The following is a 21,375-nucleotide window of genomic DNA, read 5'->3' on the forward strand; positions in this document are numbered from 1 at the left end:
GGGAGGTAAAGTCGAGAAGGAAATTGTAAACAAATATGTTCTTCTTCTTCTAATAGTACAGCGACATGTCATTCAAACTGACCTAATAACACATGATCAGTGTTGCCAATTTGGTGCTTTTAGCACCAAATTTAGTGCTTTTTGATTTCTAAAAAGCACCAAATTGCCTTTTTGGTGCCTTTTCAAAAAAAGCACCAACTTGGTGCTTTCTGGCATTTTCATTTAGTGCTTTTGGTGCTTTTTTTTATTTTGAACAGTATTAAGTTTAATTGATGCAAAATTTTTGATTAGACTGTCAAGAGCCGAAGAAACTGAAATTTATTGCCAAATATAGAATTTGATTGTTAGGAAGTTGGTATTGATTATTTTTTAATTAATATTGTTATTTAGGGTATTCTGTAGGAAAGTCGAGCGATGAGTGTCGAATTTTTGAATTTGGTAAAGATGTCATTAAAAACGTTTGTATTAAATTCACAAAAGCACGCACAACTGAAATAAGCAATAGACTCCTTCCATATATTAATATTTTGAAAGGTGAAAAACATCACTGATCAAAATGAATTGGACGAAAGCATTAAAACTGATCAAGGTGTATACTTGAATAGCGGTTCATAATGGTGAGTACTAAGTTTGAGTTTTGCCGCTAAAGTGAAAACTATTTCAGTAAAAATGGGCATAAAATTATGCATATTTGCTGCAAATTTTATTATAACTTGATGGGGAATAACCAAAAGCAAATTTTCACAAAGTTTGCTAAAATGACTATTTTAGCGGCTAAACTCGATCTTAATACCGCTCTTAATACATCTTCGGAAGTTTTTTTTTTTTTTTAGTAGAGCATTTAATTTTCGATTTTGTGGTGGAAGGTGGTATGTTAGAATTTATAATATTTGTTTTGGTGCTTTTTGGCCTTGGGGAGTTGGCAACACTGCACATGATCGTTTGAAGGGCGTGTTTACACTCAATTGAAAATATTCTAGCGACTGTTTGGAAAAGGCCAAAGATGGTAGAATCAAAGACGATAAAATAAATTTATTGTCTTTGCGGGAAGGTAAAGTGGAGAAGGAAAAAGTAAACAAATATGTTCTTCTTCTTCTAATAGTAAAGCAACATGTCATGCAAACTGACCTAATAACACATGATCATTTGAAGGACATGTTTACACTCGTTTGAAAGCATTCTAACGGTTGTGTTCGCAGTGTTTTGTTAAAGGCCGGTATGCAGTTCTAGCGGAAATTTCCGCTATCCATAATGCGCCGTCAATGCTATAAGCTTATCCGAACGACAGTGCTCTAGTCAAACATATCCCAGATATTGGCCGCACTATAAGTTATGTTTGAGTAAGTAATCGATACTGCGGCTTGTTATGCGCTTTACAGATTATCAGTTATTCCGGACGACAGTGCTCGTGTCGAACATATCCCATATATTGTGCACATTATAAGTTAAGTCCGAAGGCATAATCGATACTGCTGCATGTTTATGGGATCGATAACACATTTACCGATTATATTTAGTCATCGCCGACAAGTCGTATCTATCCGACACACTGTAAGATTCTTTACAAACACCGACATTCCGTCCGGAATTACTGATCGTCTGTAAAGCGCATTAATGTGTTATGATAACGCATTTATCGATATTTTACTTACCTCCGACAATTCTTAGCGTGCGGCCACACTGTAAATTCTTTGCAAACACAGACATTCTGCCCGAACTTATAATGTAGACGGCGTATAAGAAATGCATTGCTACATATTTGTTAACAAAAATTCCACGAAACACTATTATCGACCGTTTACATTTTGCTCCCATAAATACATTGCAAAACTGGCTTTATAATATATGTCAATTTAGAATCTATTTTTAGGGCGATGGGATTTTTTCCGTTATAATGCCGGTATGCAGGTCTAGCGAAATTTATGCTGACCTTAATAAATAGATTTAATTTTTGCTAACAAAATTTTCTTTTCTTCGACGTTACCGACGGTTTACTTTTTGCTTCCATGAGGCCGGTATGCACCTCAAACCAAATTTCCGCTACCCATAAGAAATGTATTGAAATATTTGCTAGGAGTTGTTATTGATTGTTTGTATTCTGCTTCCATAAGAAATACATGGCAAAACTGTATTATTGGCATGCAAACCAAATTTACGCTAGATGTGCATACCGGCCTAAAAGAAATACACGAGGAAACTTTTTTCGACATGCAATAGAAATTTCCGCTATAGCTGCATAAAGGCCCATAGGAAAAAACAGGGCAAAACTGCCTTATTGGGATGCAACACCAGCATTGCCGTGAAATATTCTCATGTTAAGCTCTCTATACACATCTAGCGGTAGAATGAGAAACGCTTTATGGCTGGTATGCACTTTTCATCCCGTTATGCACCTTTAGTGGGAATTTCCGTTACCCATAAGAAATCCATTGTTATATGTGCTAACGAATATTCGTTATTATCGGCTTTTCTTTTATTTTGCTCTCTTATGAAATATATAGCAAAACTGTGTTATTGTCACACAAAACGAAAATTCCTGTACTGGCCCATCTCTAACGCCGGTATGTAAGCATATCACAATGTTAGAAGCGATTAACTCCGCCGCTGTGCATACCTTGGTAGTAATGGACCAATATTTAAGTGACGGCTTGTCGATTTGTATGGCCACGAAAAACCGATTATTCTAATAAAAATAAATCGAATGGATACACTAGCCCAATTAGATGCCCAATAATTTTCAGAATTTAAAAGTTCAAATTTATTTCTATCGCTATCATAGACTTTTATACGTAACGTTTTCGTCTGAGTTTATAACGATGGCAAATGTACAATAAATCGTAATAACAGTTTGCCAGCTTTGTTGCCCTCTCGAGCTATTAATATGAAAATAGGTGTTGTTGAAATGTGTTGCATCTTTCGCTAGTATAATTTTTTATAAATTCATGAGAAAGTTACATTCAAAGCCATCATTTTCCAGTCCATTTGATATTTAATAATTTGAAAAATTGCTTTTGAGCAATACTCGTTTGTGTCAAACATTGTAACATTATGGTTATAATGGCTAAAACTGACATAGAAATTAAATTGATTTGCCTAAGGGCATATAAATTATATGCATAACGTTATTAGGAAAATTTACATGCAAAAAAGACGTGTGTAATACACTTGAAGAAATTTCATATTAATTACTGTCAAAAAACTCCATTCTAATTTCTATGAACTTCCTGGTAAAATTTACATTTATTTGCCGATAATGCAGTTTATTATATGTTCTTATAGGAACAATACATAAGCCATCGATTCTATTGTACCATAAATCTGATATCTGCTCAAAACTGTCTACACAAAAGGTACTAAATCATTCGAGGGGGTACTACGGTACTGACCAGGGTGAAAAAGTGTTGAAAAAAGTACTATAGTACTACATTTTTCATATATACTCATATATTTGTCAACGAAAATTCCATGATGCGTTGTTATCAATTGACTAATGCCTTTATCGACTGTTTATAATTTCCAATTATCCATTAATTATGCTGGAATTCAGTACACTTTCAAGGTCTAACTTTTTAAAGAATATTAAATATATTATAAATGATTGTGTTCAATGAAATGTTGTACACTGTATTATCGTCATGTATGGTACAAGCTATCGCATATGCAGTTATGACAGAAAAATCCACACTAGAAGAACGATGAGTAAATAATATTTTGTTTCCTTCTAATACTTAACGAATGAATAATAAAAACTTGTTTTCATAGCTAATTCTCAACAATGTTGCATCGCATCAATCTTAAAAATTGCATTGTATTCATGTTAAAGAGATATGTTACGAAGGTTTGAACTTCTACGAATTTGCCATAAGTTTAGTTTGCTTAAAATTTATGGCTGCTGTTGGTGATAATGATTAGTTTGCTTTCAAGCAAAACATCAAATAAATAAATTTATATTTAACATTTACAAACAATATAGCACAATTTAGGAAATTAGTCTGATATTATTAGAGGTTGCAGTTGGTTTCACTATGGCCTTTTATTATTTTAAAAAATTTTTATGTCATGTGTTCGTTGTGGGAGAAAATTTAAACAGTCGATTGCATCGTCCTCGCTGGCAAAATTGCCTATGCATTTTCTATGGGTAGCAGAAATTTCTGTAGAGGAGCATACCGGTCTTAAAGAAGTTAACACTAACCTCCGGTATGCACCTCTACCGGAAATTTTCGCTACCTATAAGAAATGCATTGCTTTATGTGCTAATGAAATTTCCGTGAGGCATTATTATCGATTGTGTTAAATTTGTTAACACTGTTAACAAGGAGTGCATACCACATATATGGTATATAACATATTTTTACTGTCGTTCGCTTATTTCAAAACGCCAGCAAAGAGAGCCAGAGAGAGAGAGAGAGAGAGAGAGAGAGATCAATTTGGATTCTTGAGAAATAGAGACGTTGGAAGTTTTTACAGGAGATATTTTCCCAGTAAAAACTTACTAAACACACTATCAGTTGGAACTGTAGTAAAAAAATATGAATATGTATTGGCAGGCTAATGCCTATATTTCTGATAATTTTAGCAATGAGAGTAAAATTGAGTCGTACTCTCTTGCAAGCTTTTACTGGAAATATATGCAAATAGGGCAGTGTTGCCGGTGTTGGGGATATTTTTTCCTGGATGGATCTTGATCCTATTGCAGCTCGCAAGCTGGTATGACAAATATTTTGTGTTCTTTTCAAATTTTAAATTATTACTGATTTTCTACAAAAGAGTGTACTTCTTAATTTTTTCATAAAAAAGGGTCAAAAATTGATTGGGGTTGTTGTGAGGAATTAAAATTTAAATTGGAAATTTTTAGGGACGACAGAGTCCCAATGTGGTTACAATATCCAGAAAAATGATGGCAGCACTGTTTCTGGACGTTAGACATTTAACTTCCGGTTACACTGGAAGTGCTCATAATTTAGTACGGTAGTACGGTAATACCTCCAGCAAAAATGTTGAGACGTTTCGCGAAGACGATGTTATCGACCATTTAGATTTTCGACCCCTAAGATGTACATGGCAAAGCTAGTTTTTACTATTAATTAGCTAATCAGCCGCTATTTTTAGGACAAAACTACGGATGCATAATTGGGGCTGTTCGTGTACATTTCTTTTTGCTCTAACAGAGTTTAAAAAAAAATGGAGATTACAAAGTTTAATTATCAATGTTTAGTTTGCTTAATTGTAGTCAGAAACAATTCTTCTGGTTCAATGAGTAAGTCCGGTATGTACAACTGTGCATAAGAAAACCACACGCATTTGGCTACTAAAAAAACTTTTTTTATCAGGGAAAACCCCTCTTCTAGGCTACCCAAATACTGGTATTTACATTTTAAGATCATAAAATCTTTATGCTTATGCATAAATAGCCATTCCAATTTTGTCAAATACTTCACATTTAAGCTGGCCAAAGTTTATTCAAATCACTAAATCCTTTAATTTAATTTCTCTCAAATTATTTTGCGTTGTTAATTGGTCGGTGATAAATGAATTTTGCTGCGCGTTAATGTTTTAATTTCTACTTTTATTGCCTAGACATTAATGATGTTCTGTCAACACTTTATAAATTTGCACATTATTATTAATAGACTTTATAAGTATGTTTGTTTGCTGCGTTGTTTATTTGCGTGTGTGCATGTGTTTGTGTTACCTTTTCATTGTCTCTTTTTGCTAAGTCAACAAATTAACATTTTGCTGTTGTTGTTGTTATTTTAATTGTGTGTCTGCACTACGACAATGACTTTTGATGAGGTGAAGATGGTGGCAAAATTTGGCATTAAATGAGATTTTTAAATTATTGAGAGACAGTGAGAGAGACATAAAGTAAAGAAATGCAAAAATTGTTTTGGGTGTGAGGGAAGGTAACTGAATTGCCAAGAGATGGCATAGCAAATTAACAAAGTCATTTGTATTCGTTGTCTGGAAAAATTATAAAAATGTTTGTAGCAAAATTTGGGACTAATAAATAAAAATGTCAAGGGAGACACCATTAATCATGAAGTTCATAAGAAAACATTGAAATTATAAAGAAATTTTATGTAAAAAATAACGTATTCTTAAATATCAGAGAGTGAAAGAGAGAGAGGGAGAGTGAGAGAAAAGTAAGTGTCTTGGGTTTTGGGTTGATTACATCAAATCTCGGAATTTATTTGACTTTAGTTCACCTTGGTAGTATTATAATTTAACCCTTGATGCAACTAAGCAACTAAGAAATCCAACCACATTGAATCAAAGGCGCTGTATATATAGGCTAACTGTATAAAAATTGGGCCTCATAGATGGCCTTTTGTTCAATATGAGAGCACCTACAAAAATTACACAGATATTTCGAAGGTGAGAGAGAGAGTGACAGAAACATAATAGTCTTGGGTTTTAATTTTTCTGAATTTAGTTAGCCGTGGAATTATTATATTATACTTGATAAAACTAAGCTGTTGAAATTTCATCACATTGAATCAAATGCGATATGCGTAAATGCAAACTGTATTACAATTGGGGCTCTTAGATGCGTTTTAGTTCAATATGCCCATATCTAAATAGGATAAAAAATTGGGCCTCTTAGATGAGCTTTAGTTTAATATGAGACCGCCCATATCTAAATAGGATAAAAAATTATGCCTTTACTCCGCGAATAGGAACAAAAATTAGACATATGTATATATGAAAGATGAGAGAGAGACAGATAATGAGACTAGACTGGACTTCGACACAACAATCATCTTAGAAGTGTCGGTAAGTACCAAGTTGAGAGAGATAGCTAGAGAACGAAACTGAATGCATACATGGACCTCGACACAATAGTCATTTTAGGAGTGTCGGCAAGTAAGAAGATGCGAGAGAGAGAGAGACATAGAACAACACTGAATGCATACGTGGACTTCGACACAATAATCACCTGAGGAGTGTCGGTAATTTCCTCAAGCGAAAGTCCCGTCATTGTTTTCAGCAGACTCCAAAAAGTGAATCGATTAAAAACCTCAAGATTAAAAAATTGCGATATGGCTGTTATCTATTGGCTTGTAATTAATTTCTTAAGTGTATAAATTACCAAAGCATGGTAAAAATATTTCCTATTACTGGGAGCATTCGTTGTGCATTTACTCATTTAATGACCGTTCAGCATCAAATAGAATAAAAAAATTAAAATCAACTCTTCATTTAAGAGAGGGCTACAAAGTCAAGAACTTTTCCATTAAAAGAAAAAGTAAAAACTGATCTATATTTTTTTTACAGAGAATTTGTGAGTATTCTTCATTTAAATTTGCATATTTTCGCGCTTCGCCTACTCCAGTGGCCCATTAATTGTAAATGTTGAATGCCTCCCTTCACCATTTCATGACAAAAGGCAAAAAGGAAAAAATAACAACATCACATTATTTCAATATCATTGACCCTCAGAACTTCATTTAAAAAAAAGGCCTTCATTTGGTGTCATCAACTGTTTTTTTTTTTCTGAGCAAACTTTTTACTTCTTTCATTTTAATTCGACACGTTTTCTGTTTTCTGTTTACAGCTTTATTTCAGTTTTTGTTTTGTTTTTCAATTTTGAAAAAAAAGGATGGATGAATGAATGGATGATGGTTATGAGAGTCAAGTGTTAAAATTTAAATTTTCATCACTTGATGTTTGGGTGTGTATGTGTGTTTGCGGGTCAATGTGAATGAGCATTTTGTTTTACGAAAAAAATTTTACTTTTTTCGCTCATTTTACTGGGAATTTCCATTAAAACATTTTCATTTAATTTATTGCATCGCAGACCCTTGGGGGAACCAAGTGAAACGTTCATTTATTTGTGGCCTTGTTTTGAGCTAATATTAAAATGCAAAGATGAACTTTTTTTGGTAGGCTTGTTTTTTTTAATAAACTAGTAGGGTTAACCATTGGTAAGTTGTTTATGAGTTGAAATCTGTTGTGTTGTTTATTGGAAGTTTCAATGTTTTGGAAAAAAATTTAAGATAGCTAGTTTAAGGATTTTCAAAAAATATTATAAATTTTGAATTGTAGAAATTTTCAATAATATTATACCTGATACCAATTTGGATGTTAAAAATATTTGGTTTTTTTAGCTATGACGTTATTTAAATTTAAATCGATGTCAATGAAATTAGGCATAAATTTAATTAACTATTTTTGTGGTTGACATTTTCTCCATCTATAGCCTTTGGCAGAACTATACTATTTTTCCCATTGTATAAAATAAATTAGTATTGCCCCAAGGGCTTTCAATAATATTTAACATTTTAAATCGTTATTATTATTATTATTATTGCTGGTGTATTTTAAAGCTGATTTTAAGTGGAGACAATATGGAATTTCATTTATCTGCTTGTTTGTTTGCCATTATTTTAAAATAATTAAATATTATTTTATGAACAATGACGTGATAGTACACAATGTATCTTATTAGTTATGGTGTTAGGCAACGAATAATAAAAATTCTATAAATTGATCGGTAAATGAGCTAAGTCCATTGTTTTGTTACAAATTGGTTTTATTTGCATTGAATTGGTTTAAATATATTTGAACAGAAGTGCAAATAATGGAATTGAGTGCATAAAAAAAAATATTACGATAATCAATAAAAAATTAACTGATAAAATTAACTTTTCAATCAAATTAAAAAATAATGTCTGTAAAAAAAATGACTGAAAATGTTTACGTTTTTAATTAGAATAATTTTTTTGAATTAAAATTTTAATTAAATACAGAAAAAAAATATTTCCAATTAAAAATATAATTGAAAATTTTGTTTGAAAATAATTTATAAGAAAGTACTAAATAGCATGAACTCTTACAAAATTACAAGAAAATTATTTTATCTAAACGTAAAATAATTAAAAATAAATATATAATAATACAAAAACTAATTGATTGTCTCGTTTAAAAAATTAATAGAGTTTTGCGACCAAAATTAAGTATATTTTTAATTTAATTAACAAATCAATGAATTAAAAAAAACGGAACGTTTTAAAAATGGGTAAAGCTGACAATTTCCTTAATTTAAAAGGTTTTGGAGAAATATAGTCGGGTAGACTTATTATTCATGTTTTATTTCGGATATAAAATTTTGAATTTTAGTGCTCTCATTTTTAACTGTTCGATAAAAGAAAATTTATTAAAACTTTATTATTTTTATAAAATCGTCGAAATTTACTTTTTATATGAAATTACAACAAAAGAATAAATTTTATAAAAAAAATTAATTTTTATGGTTTATAGAAAATTTTGTCAGGAATTACTATTTATAGAAAATTGTATAAAAATTAGCTTTTTACAGAAAATTGTTAACGAAATTATTTTTTTTATAGAAAATGTCGTTGAAATTTTTTTATAAAGCTGACTGGAAATAATTTCCTTAATTTAAAGTAGTTTCGTTGGGTAGATTTTCATATCTCATTTTGGACATAATATTTTGAATTTTTGTGCTCCCATTTTTAACTGTTAGATTAAAATGTATTAAATATTGTTTTTTTTAATTTCGTCAATATTTAATTTTTATATAAAATGTTATCGAAATAAAAAATTTATAAAAACAATTATATTTTTATAGAAAATTTCGTCAAATATTACTTTTTATAGGCAATTTCGTTGAAATTTGCTTTTTATAGAAAATTTTATCAAAATTAGCTTTTTATGGAAAATGTCATTGAAATTTGCTTTTTATAGAAAATGTTATCAAAATTAGCTTTTTATAGAACATTTCGATGAAATTAATTTTTTTTTTTAATTTTTGGAAATTATATTTTTATACAAAAATAATGATCTAGTTTTTATTTCTACAGAAAATTAACAAAAAAAAAATTATAAAAACATCATGCAGTGATACCATTTTTTTCAAATTGATAAATATGTTTTATTTATTTATCAATTTGAAGAAAATGGTATCACTGCATAATGTTTTTATAATTTGTTTGTTAATTTTCTGTAGAAATAAAAACTAGATCATTATTTTTTTATAAAAATATAATTTCCAAAAATTAAAAAACAAAATTTCGTTCAATTTTTTTAATCATATTTTATGTAATGTGCTTATTACTCCCGATATTGGATGAATTTATTTCGTTATTGATTTAAAAAATATTTTTTGCGTGAGCTTATATGACTTGAATTTATTTAAAGCGATTGAAATAGATGGGATTTTATTCAACTTAATAAAGTTTAGTTTGTTTTATTTTGATAAACTTTATTGGATCTAACTTACATGAAGCTTCTGACTACTCTTTATATGTCTTAAATAGTTAAGTATCCAAATAATTTAAATATGGACTTGGTCCTTTGTTTGCATTATCAATATTTTATTTTATTATATTTAAATTTTTAGAATCATCCATTTATACATATTATTATTATCAATTAATTTCGATAAATTATGGTAGTGTTGGTTGTTGCTTGAGATTATCTACATATTTGTTTCTATTATAATTATTATTGTTTGTATTATTATTTAAAATTAATTGCTATAGATACATTTATGACATACAATTGAATTGAATTTTGCATTCATTTGTGGCTGTAATTGAACCGGAATGAATTCAAAAATACAAAAAAAAAACAAACAAACAAAACCGCGCAGTTTTTAATATAATTAGATAAATTTATAAAAAAAAACACAAAAAAGAACAAATGTATCAATATTATTTTATTGAAATTATTTTCCAATTATTATAAAATTAGCATGTACGTGAAAGATAAGCAGTTAAAAATTCTAATAAGCCAAAAAGAGCATTTTATATTAAAACCAGAAATAATTGCATATGAAGGGTAAAATATCATTTAATATATCTTTGGAGAAGGAAAATATTTGTAAGTAGATAGGTTAGGTTAGGTTAGGTGGCAGCCCTATGTATCAGGCTCACTTAGACTATTCAGTCCATTGTGATACCACATTGGTGAACTTCTCTCTTATCACTGAGTGTTGCCCAATTCCATGTTAAGCTCAATGACAAGGGGCCTCCTTTTTATAGCCGAGTCTGAACGGCGTTCCACATTGCAGTGAAACCACTTAGAGAAGCTTTGAAACCCTCAGAAATGTCACCAGCATTACTGAGGTGTGATAATCCACCGCTGAAAAACTTTCTGGTGTTCGGTCGAATCAGGAATCGAATACACGACCTTGTGTATGCAAGGCGGGCATGCTAAACATTGCACCACGGTGGCTCCCTTGTAAGTAGATAACTTTATTTATTATATATAGAGTTTTTCAGGGGCTTATTAAGGCTTTGTTAGTGCCAATAAAACAGTTTTACCAGGTATTTATTATGGGCTTAAAATGTAAAAAATACTTTATTAGCGAATTTTCATACATTTTTGGTTGTAAATATAGCAATGCATTTCTTATGGGTAGCTTAAAATCTCTGCTTGAGATGGATACTGGGGTTTACAGTGACGATGTTCTCCTAATATGGTGTAAGGCAGATGTGTTGATAAGACCAGTTACAGAGGTTATGTTACGCAGACAATAATTATGTTGCTTCTCTGCATATGAATAGCAGTTTGATTTGGAGAGAAAGAGTTACAAATAGAGAGCTTGTTAATATGGTTTTGGCTAAAGTCATAACAGTTAGGTTGTGATTTCACTACTAAGTACGAATTTGTACCTAGAGAGAGAGAGAGAAAGAGAAAGAACGATCGAATGTGAGTAGTCACCTTTTACTAATCAAAGAGCGACAATAGAAATGTAATATGCATAATAGATTTTTTTTTTATTGTTTAAAAATGACAGAATATTGAATTTGTAAGACTTTTTAGTTTTTAATTCAAAAATATTTGCCTTTAATTAATACTTATTATATATTGTTAAAAAAATATTTAATTTGACAAACATTATTTTCCTCTCTTGGTTAAGCTACACTTGTAATTTAGTCAATGCATGGTTTTAAACTGAAATCAAAAACAACAACAATGATTAAAAAAGGAAAAAAACCAACAATAACAAAACAAAACGAATGAAAAAAGAGGAAGCACGCTCAAAATAAACCCGCCATCTGCACTCAAAATCGACGGTGGCAAAGGAAAAGGGATATGTTTGTACAAATTTATTTCGGCATAAGCCGGCTATCGTGTAAACCTTTTTTCGGAAGGTTCAAGTGTGGTTCACTTTTGGGTTTAGTGAACTGCCCGAATTTATTCTGATAATTGGTTGATAGTTTTGCTGCAAGTACACGCTCACAAAAAATCGCTTCTGTAACATATACTCCCAAACATATTTTGCTTCAAGTATATACATTTTTGGCTATTGCCCAAACATTTATATGTTTGATCTCTTCCAATATATAATATGTTTGAAAGCATATTGGTCTAAACAATATATGTTTGGGTAGTCAATTTCCAAATGTTAATTTTGTAATAACAAGCAACAACCACCAACTTAATTCAATATCGCTCCCTGCTAAATAGCGCTCCAAGCTACTAAACACATATATGTTTATAGGCTATTTCTAAATTAATATATGTATGCATCCAAGCATATTATATTTAAAAACATTTTATGTCCCAAACATAATATGTTCTAACATATTAACATATATGTCCCAAACATGTTATGCTAGTTTATGAACATTATATGCTTGCACTCAAAAATATTGTGTTTAAAAATTTGTGTTCCAAACATATAATGTTTATAGCCAAACATATGAAAAACAGTCTTTTTCATCCGTGTAGAGGATGCTGATGAGGAATGTGGTATTTCCGAAACCTGCGTCCATCCAACCATATTGTAGTCTATAGGGCTTTGCCCAAATAAATTTGATAAACATTCTTTTCCTCTGTTGGTTAAGCTACACTTGTAGTTTAGTCAATGCATGGTTTTAAGCTGAAATCAAAAACAACAACAAATTTTATTTCTATAGAAAATTTTGTCAATGTTTTATTTCTATAGAAATTTTGTAAATTTTTTTAATAAAATTTTGTTAATTTTTTTCTCTATAAAATGTTGTCGACATTTTATTCCTGTAGACAATTTTGTCTAAATTTTATTTCTACAGAAACTTTTCTCAAAATGTCATTCCTCTCGAAAATGTTATCTCAAAATTGTATTTCTATAGGAACATTTTATCAAAATGTTATTTACATATAGAAAATTTTGTCAACATTTTATTGCTATAGAAATTTTTGTCAACATTTTATTTCTATAGAAAATTTTGTTAATAATTGATTTCTGTAGAAAATTTTATTTCTATAGAAAATTTTATTACCATAGAAAATTTTCTCAAAACTATATTTCTATAGAAAATTTTGTCAAAATTTTATTTCTATAGAAAATTTTGTCAAAATTTTATTTCTGTAGAAAATTTTGTCGAAATTTTATTTCTGTAGAAAATTTTGTCGAAATTTATTTCTATAGAAAAATTTTTCGAAATTTTTTCCTATAGAAAATTTTGTCAAAATTTTATTTCTATAGAAAATTTTGTTAAAATTTTATTTCTATAGAAAATTTTGTCAAAGTTTTATTTCTATAGAAAAATTTGTAAAAATTTTATTTCTATAGCAAATTTTGTCGAAATTTTTTTCTATAGAAAATTTTGTAAAATTTTTATTTCTATAGAAAATTTTGTCAAAATTTTATTTCTATAGAAAGTTTTGCCAACATTTTATTTCTATAGAAAGTTTTGTCAAAATTTTATTTCTATAGAAAATGTTTTCGATTTTTTTTCCTGTAGAAAATTTTGTCAAAATTTTATTTATATTTATATTGTACTTTAGTGCTTATTGTTAATTGGAATAAAATATAGAGTATACGCTACATGAACTACAATATTAATAAATATTTTCCAAAAATTAAGTAATATCTGTGGTTTTGAGAATGAGGTAGAAAGAGAGAGATTTAGAATAAATGTGAGTCATAGGAGTCTACTGTTTGGCGATTGTAATTTTTGCCGCCAGTTTTTTTCAAGAAATGTATTAAATATTTTGTTAAAATATCCAAAACTTTGTGGATTGTAATTTTTTTCTGTCTGTCTGTTTTTTTTTTTTGTAAAGGCAGTTTATCGAAACATTTTCTTAAAATATCCAAAATTTTAAATCAATATAATTCATGTATATTTCCAAATATAATCGTTTTTACGAACACGTATTTATGTCTATGCAATTATTTTTTCATGAATCAAATCTCACAAATCCTCTTAGATTAGCAAACAATTACAAATGTTCTTCATAGATATATTTAAAATTTTTGTGAACATGCATCTATACCATAAATATTTCATTTAAATTCACAAGTATATTGTGTTCACAATGCATATACACATACAAAAAATATTAAACCAGATGAACAACAATAATAAACCACACAAATTGAAAATCACTTAATAATTATTTCCCATTTATTTTTCAGTAGAATCTGCCTGCGGTCTACCATGTAGATGGTGTGAATGTGGTAGTCATAGTGGTGATCGACGTTTGGTGATTTTTTTTTACACTTGATTCCAAATTAACTTGAACTGTGTGGATTTTCCGCAGGCAAAACACAACGAAATGAAACGAAAAAAACACAAACCAACAAAAACCAGTCGGTAATGGCACATGAAACAAAAAACTTTCAGCATTTCCAATAATTACACCAAACTGACTGGGCAATGATTCGATTGCCCGTCTGACAGGGGGTCAGTGAGTTTGGGGGGTCGTGCGGTACATAAATCATTCATCACTATCGTCATGATTCCAGAGAATTACATGGTGCAGATTTCTATACACAGGCTTTGTGTAATGATGCAGAGCGAAAAAAAGTTTATAAAAACAATAAATATTCGTTATTTAAATGGTATTTTTGTAAAGTATTCTGAATAAAATAAAAATATGTATTGATGGAATCAATGGGGTTTGGGATTTTCCGCATTTTGCATGTGGGGAAAATATAAAGGATTAAAAAAGGTCATTAATGATTGGTCATGTCCATCTGTGTGTGGATTTTAAGCGGTTTAAAGTTTTTATGAATGTTAAAAATTATTCCATTTAAATTAAAAAAAAAATTTAAGAACATATGTATAATTTATAAGAAAAAAATCACAATGTAGAAGAACTTATTCTTTTGTATGTCACAATAGATAATTATGCTTTTACAAAATTTTTGTATTTTAGTTAAAGCCCATAGTGCGTATTATTATTTTAAATTAAACCAGAGTATACGCCTCGTGGAATAGTCAGATATTTATAAGAAACTTTAACAAATACTTATAAATATATTCTTAAAAGCAAAGAATTGCATGCAGAGCCGACTAACAGGTTGTCTGATAAGTCCCCGGTATAACAAAGAAAAACACATTTTTTTGTCAAAATTCATTTTTATTATTCAACATAGTTTCCTTCAAGAGTGATACAACGATTATAACGACCTTCCAATTTGTTGATACCATTTTAGTAGTACTCCTTCGGTTTTTCCACAAAATTTCCTCAGTTTCGGCGATCACCTCTTCACTGCAACCAAATTTTTTCCCTGCGAGCATCCTTTTGAGGTCTGAGAACAACAAAAAGTCGCTGGGGCCAGATCTGGAGAATACGGTGGGTGGGGAAGCAATTCGAAGCCCAATTCATGAATTTTTGCCATCGTTCTCAATGACTTGTGGCACGGTGCGTTGTCTTGATCGAACAACACTTTTTTCTTCTTCATATGGGGCCGTTCTGCCGCGATTTCAACCTTCAAACGCTCCAATAACGCCATATAATAGTCACTGTTGATGGTTTTTCCCTTCTCAAGATAATCGATAAAAATTATTCCATGCGCATCCCAAAAAACAGAGGCCATTACTTTGCCAGCGGACTTTTGAGTCTGTCCACGCTTCGGTCGCACCGGTCGCTGTCCACTCAGCCGACTGTCGATTGGACTCAGGAGTGTAGTGATGGAGCCATGTTTCATCCATTGTCACATATCGACGGAAAAACACCGCTCAGAATCATCAACACGTTGTTGTTTTTGGTCAAATGTGAGCTCGCGCGGCACCCATTTTGCACAGAGCTTCCGCATATCCAAATATTGATGAATGATATGACCAACACGTTCCCTTGATATCTTTAAGGGCTCTGCTATGTCGATCAACTTCATTTTACAGTCATTCAAAATCATTTTGTGGATTTTTTGATGTTTTCGTCGGTAACCACCTCTTTCGGGCGTCCACTGCGTGCACCGTCCTCCATGCTCATTTCACCACGCTTGAATTTTGCATACCAATCAATTATTGTTGATTTCCCTGGGGCTGAGTCCGGAAACTCATTATCAAACCAAGTTTTTGCTTCCACCGTATTTTTTCCCTTCAGAAAACAGTATTTTATCAAAACACGAAATTCCTTTTTTTCCATTTTTTTTCACAATAACAAAAGTTGCTTTACAAAAGACGCTCTATCTCACAAACTAATTGACTTACAGACGTCAAATTTTGACACGAATCATTTGAAGGTAATAATAATAATAATAATAATAATAATATGCATTTAATACCAGCGACGCCATCTATGTGTCAGACCGGGGACTTCTCAGCCAACCTGTTATATTACAATTTAAGAAAAAAAATGAAAAATTAAAAAAAAATTATTTTATATGATGCCACTATCATTTTTTAATGTATGATATTTAAAGACTATAGAGCGTATGATTATTTTGCATAGTATACGTCACGTGGGCTATGTATAATGTATGTATAAAATCATTCATTTGGACATAAATCGCTTGTTTCGTTAACAGGCTATCATAAAAGATATTCCTTTAGATCACTTTAAAGTTCTTTAAATAAAACTTCATTTACTTTTAAATTATTGATAAATAATTTTGAATAATAATATAAAAAAAACGTTCTTTGATGCGTATAATTAATTTTAATGGCAGTCCAATGGTGCGTATGGTTTTAATTAAACCGTACACTTTTATTTACAATAAAATTTTTATATGTATCGAGCTAGAATAATAATAATATACTATAATGCATATATAAAATCATTCATTTGGACATAAATCGCTTGTTTCGTTAACAGGCTATCATAAAAGATATTCCTTTAGATCAGTTTAAAGTTTTTTAAATAAAACTTCATTTACTTTTAAATGATTGATAAATAATTTTAAATAATAATATTACAAAAAAACGTTCTTTGATGCGTATCATTAATTTTAATGGCAGTCCAATGGTGCGTATGGTTTTAATTAAACCGTACACTTTTATTTACAATAAAATTTTTATATGTATCGAAATCAGGTAAATTTTCATAGAATCCATATCCCAGCAAAAAGTTTGTAAGTTTTTCTAAAGGCACAACTTTAAAAGAATTTCCAAAAATGTTCTTTATTTTGCCTACACAGGAAGTTTTTTAAACTCAATTTTGCATACATCGCTTTTTTCATATTTTTAATGGTTTTTCTTATTTTCTTTTTTGTTTCAAATGGGTTAAAAACAGAATTGATTATTAATAAAAGGGTATAAATTATTTAAATTTTGTCGAAAAACAATGCTAAACCCATTCTAGAAAAATTGCGATTAAAAAAAAAATGAAATCAAACGTTTAAGACAAGCAAGAGAATGAATTAAAAATTATAAAAAATATTTATTAAGCAAAATACCACCAATTTTTTTTAACTCACAACCAAAACACTGAATTCGGATCACAATAAAAAATATTTCACCAAAAATGTTCATGTTTGATTTGGTAATACTTCTACTACCTATCTATCTATCAAAAATGTATATCCAATTGAATTTTATTATTAAAGGTGGCTTTATCGACCATAGGTTAGGTTAGGTATAGTGGCAGCCCGATATCACTCAGGCTCCCTTAGACTATTCAGTTCATTGTGCTACCACACTGGCGAACTTTTCTCTTATCGCTAAGTGCTGCCCGATTCTGTGTTAACTCAATTGAAAACCACAAAAAAAAAAAAATCTGATTCAATCACGATTCAATTTAATTGATCCAATTTATTTTTTAATTGAAATGTCTTCAATTGCAGAAATGATAGTATCAATTAAAAAATTAATTGAAGGTCAATTAAAAAATTAATTGATCCAATTAAGAAATTAATTGATGCTATAAATTTTTGTGATTGATTTGTGTTTCAATTAAAAAAATTTGTTAAATCAATTAAAATTTTAATTGTATATTTTTTAAAACTCAATTTTAATTTTAAATTTAATTTAATTGGAAAAATTTTAGTGAAATTTTTTTCTGTGCATTAGAGAAGCTTTGCAATACTCAAATATGTCACTAGCATTACTTTTGAAAAACTTGAAAAAGTTGTTTATGTTTGGCTCAGAGAATGAAAAAGAGTACTCATAATGGGAGTATATCTGAGTACTCACTTGTATGTTATTGAATATGAATAGAACAAATATTCTATCAATGCACATACTAAACACACATCAATCAATTCCACCATCATTAATTGCAAAACTCTCTTTTACATTCTCTGCTTCCCATACGAAAACAACCTAAACAACCTCAAGAGAGTTGCGCTGTTTGTTGTTCAAAGTCTTTAGCATAGCCAACAGATCGCTGTGTGGTGGCACTTATATTGGCATGTATACCCATTATCGAGGAGAACACACAGATATTTGTCAGTAGACACGAATAAAATTCTGGCTGTTGAAATCAAAAACAGGGTTTGTTGTTTTCTTGGCATTTTTTCGCAGGGAAGACTTTTAGTGCAGTTTAATGTGTACACCGAAAAAAAAAACTCCACAATTAAATTTGAAACATAAATAGCAAATTTATTATCTTTTCATTGCCTTTAGGCTTTTTTGAATATGGGTATTGATATTCAAAAAAAAGCTAACAAAGGTTTATCAAACGACATTTCCTTACTAAAAAAGGTATTCCATTAAAACAAAAAATTTTTATATTCAAACAAACATGACTACTCTGAGCAATTATGCAGCCAAAATGTTAGGTAATTTTTGTACAATCAAACAAACTGGAAAAAAATAAATATTATGAAATAAATACTTTTTTTTTAATAAAAGCATCCCAGCAAAAAAAATGGAAGTTGTTCCACAAACATTTCTTTTAAAGCCCATCCCAGAATCCCCCATCGAGTTTTTTCAACTTCCGATACAGTCCTTTTGGACAAGTTCACAAACATTTCTTCTAAAGCGCATCTTGGGATCCCCCAATGATTTTTTTCTACTTCCGATGCAGTCCTTGTGGACAAGTATTAGAAAGAACACAATCAGGATATTTTAAGTGCAAATTTTGGACAATTAAATTTTACAAAAAAAAAAAAAAAATAGAAAACTAATAAAACAATTAATAAATAGAAAATTAATTAAATGTCATCTCCGCTGGGATTTGAACCTGCGCCGTTTGACGTTTTCGCTTCCATGGAAGTTCTTTTGAGAAGGTTTTGCAAATTACGAGAATTTTTAATTTTTTTGTTTAATTTTTAATGGAAAAATATATTTATACGAAAATATATGCAGAAAATAAAAAATAAAAACGATGCATAACATAAAAAAATATTTTTTTAGAAAAATATTTGATAAAAAAATTGCCGCTGGTGAGATTTGAATCTGCGTTTCTTATTTTTTCGTTCATACTAATAAAGAACTTCTCGAGAAGCAATTAGAATGTTATTCCTTGGTGTCGTTTTACGATAATATCACTAACATTTGAATTGGCCTTTCGACGCTTTATGTTCAATGACGTTTGTGGCTGAGTGTGCTAAGGCGTTCTGTTATGGTGCCAGCAAACCCAGGTTCAACCCCTGGTCGGAGCGTAAAAGTTTTTCAAATTGTAAAAAATAAATAATAATGTAATAAAAAATATTAATGAAAAAAAGTAAAATTGGTTGAAAAAAGAAAAAAATTTTCGTTTTTTAAATTTCTTCATTCAAATTAACTTCCAGGGCACAACTTCTAAAGCAATTCAAAGGATCCAAAAAGAGAGTATTTCCGTCCTATGACAAATTTCAAGATTTTTCTTGAAATTTTATTGGCAGCCCTGGTTACAAACCCATAAGAAAACACAATCTTGCTTTACTCACGTAGCTTCTCTGGTTTTTCGAAAATTTTGTCAAATTTTTATTTCTATTAAAAATTTTTATTTCTATTCAAAATTTTTATTTCTATAGAAAAATTTGTAAAAATTTTATTTCTATAGACGACTTTGTCAAAATTTTATTTGTTTAGGCAGTAGCCGACTATCAAACCTTTTTTCGGAAGATTCAAGTGTAGTTCACTTTGGGTTGAGTGAATTACCCGAATTTATTCTGATAATTGGTTGATAGTTTTGCTGCAATTAGAGGATGCTGATGAGGAATGTGGTAATTCCGAAACAGGTGTACATCCAACCATCTTGCGGTCTATAGGGCTTTGTCCAAATAAATTTGACAAGCATACTTTTCCTCTGTTGGTTAAGCTACACTTGTAGTTTAGTCAATGCATGCTTTTAAGCTGAGATAAAAAAACAACAAAATTTTATTTCTATAGAATATTTTGTCAAAAATTTCATTTCTTTAGGAAAATTTGTCAAAATTCCATTTCTATATAAAATTTATTAAAAACTTTATATATATAGAAAATTCATTTATTTCTATAAAAATTTTTGTGAAACTTTTATTTCTATAGAAAATTTTGTCAAACTTTTATTTCTATAGAAAGTTATCGCAAAATTTTATTTCTATATAAAATTTTGTAAAAATTTCATTTCTTAAGGAAGCTTTGTAAAATTTTCATTTCTATAGAAAATTTAGCTAAAATTTTAGTTCTATAGAAAATTTAGCCAAATTTTATTTCTATAGAAATTTTTGTCAAAATTTTATTTCTACAGAAAATTTTGTCAAAATTTTGAAAAATTACCGATTTGACGAAAATGGACCAAAATCATCCAAAATTCGATTTGGTCCGACCATCGGTAAATATATAAATCCATACCAGTTTGCGTTCTCTGGTTTGGCCGAGATTGGGATTGAACCCATGTCGTTCCCTATCGACCATAATTGAATGGATTCTGAAACTTAGATTATTTCTACACATACTTGACAAATAAACAAATTTCATAAAAAAATTTAGACCTGCGTTATGGTAACCTTTCAACTACCACTCTCAAAGACAATCTAGAGGAAGACACAGCCTGGATCTTCTCGAGAGAGAGAGAGAAAACAAATGGGTTGGTGTAGAGGGCTTTGAGAAAAAATTGCTTTATGTGTCAATTAATTAAAACCGCAATATTCCCAAAGGAAAACCACAAAAAATATTCGCTTAATTATATAAACAATTTCTATTTTAATTTTCTATTATCGTTTTGGAGTTTTTAATTCAGAAATGTATCAAAATAACAAATGTTATTGATATTTTCCGACGCAAAGGGCAGTATATTTGAGAGACATATCGAGGCAAACTTCATGATATTATGTTGACAGGG

General features: G+C 29.8%; 1 protein-coding gene across 1 annotated transcript in view; it reads right to left on the reverse strand.

The window, feature by feature from the left end:
• mtgo (miles to go) overlaps positions 1–21,375 on the reverse strand; it is a gene marked incomplete in the record, with an annotated part of 496,136 nt that overhangs the window by 6,912 nt on the left and 467,849 nt on the right.

This window comes from Haematobia irritans, chromosome 2, assembly GCF_050003625.1.
Source record: "Haematobia irritans isolate KBUSLIRL chromosome 2, ASM5000362v1, whole genome shotgun sequence".
NCBI classification, from domain to species: Eukaryota; Metazoa; Arthropoda; class Insecta; order Diptera; family Muscidae; genus Haematobia; species Haematobia irritans.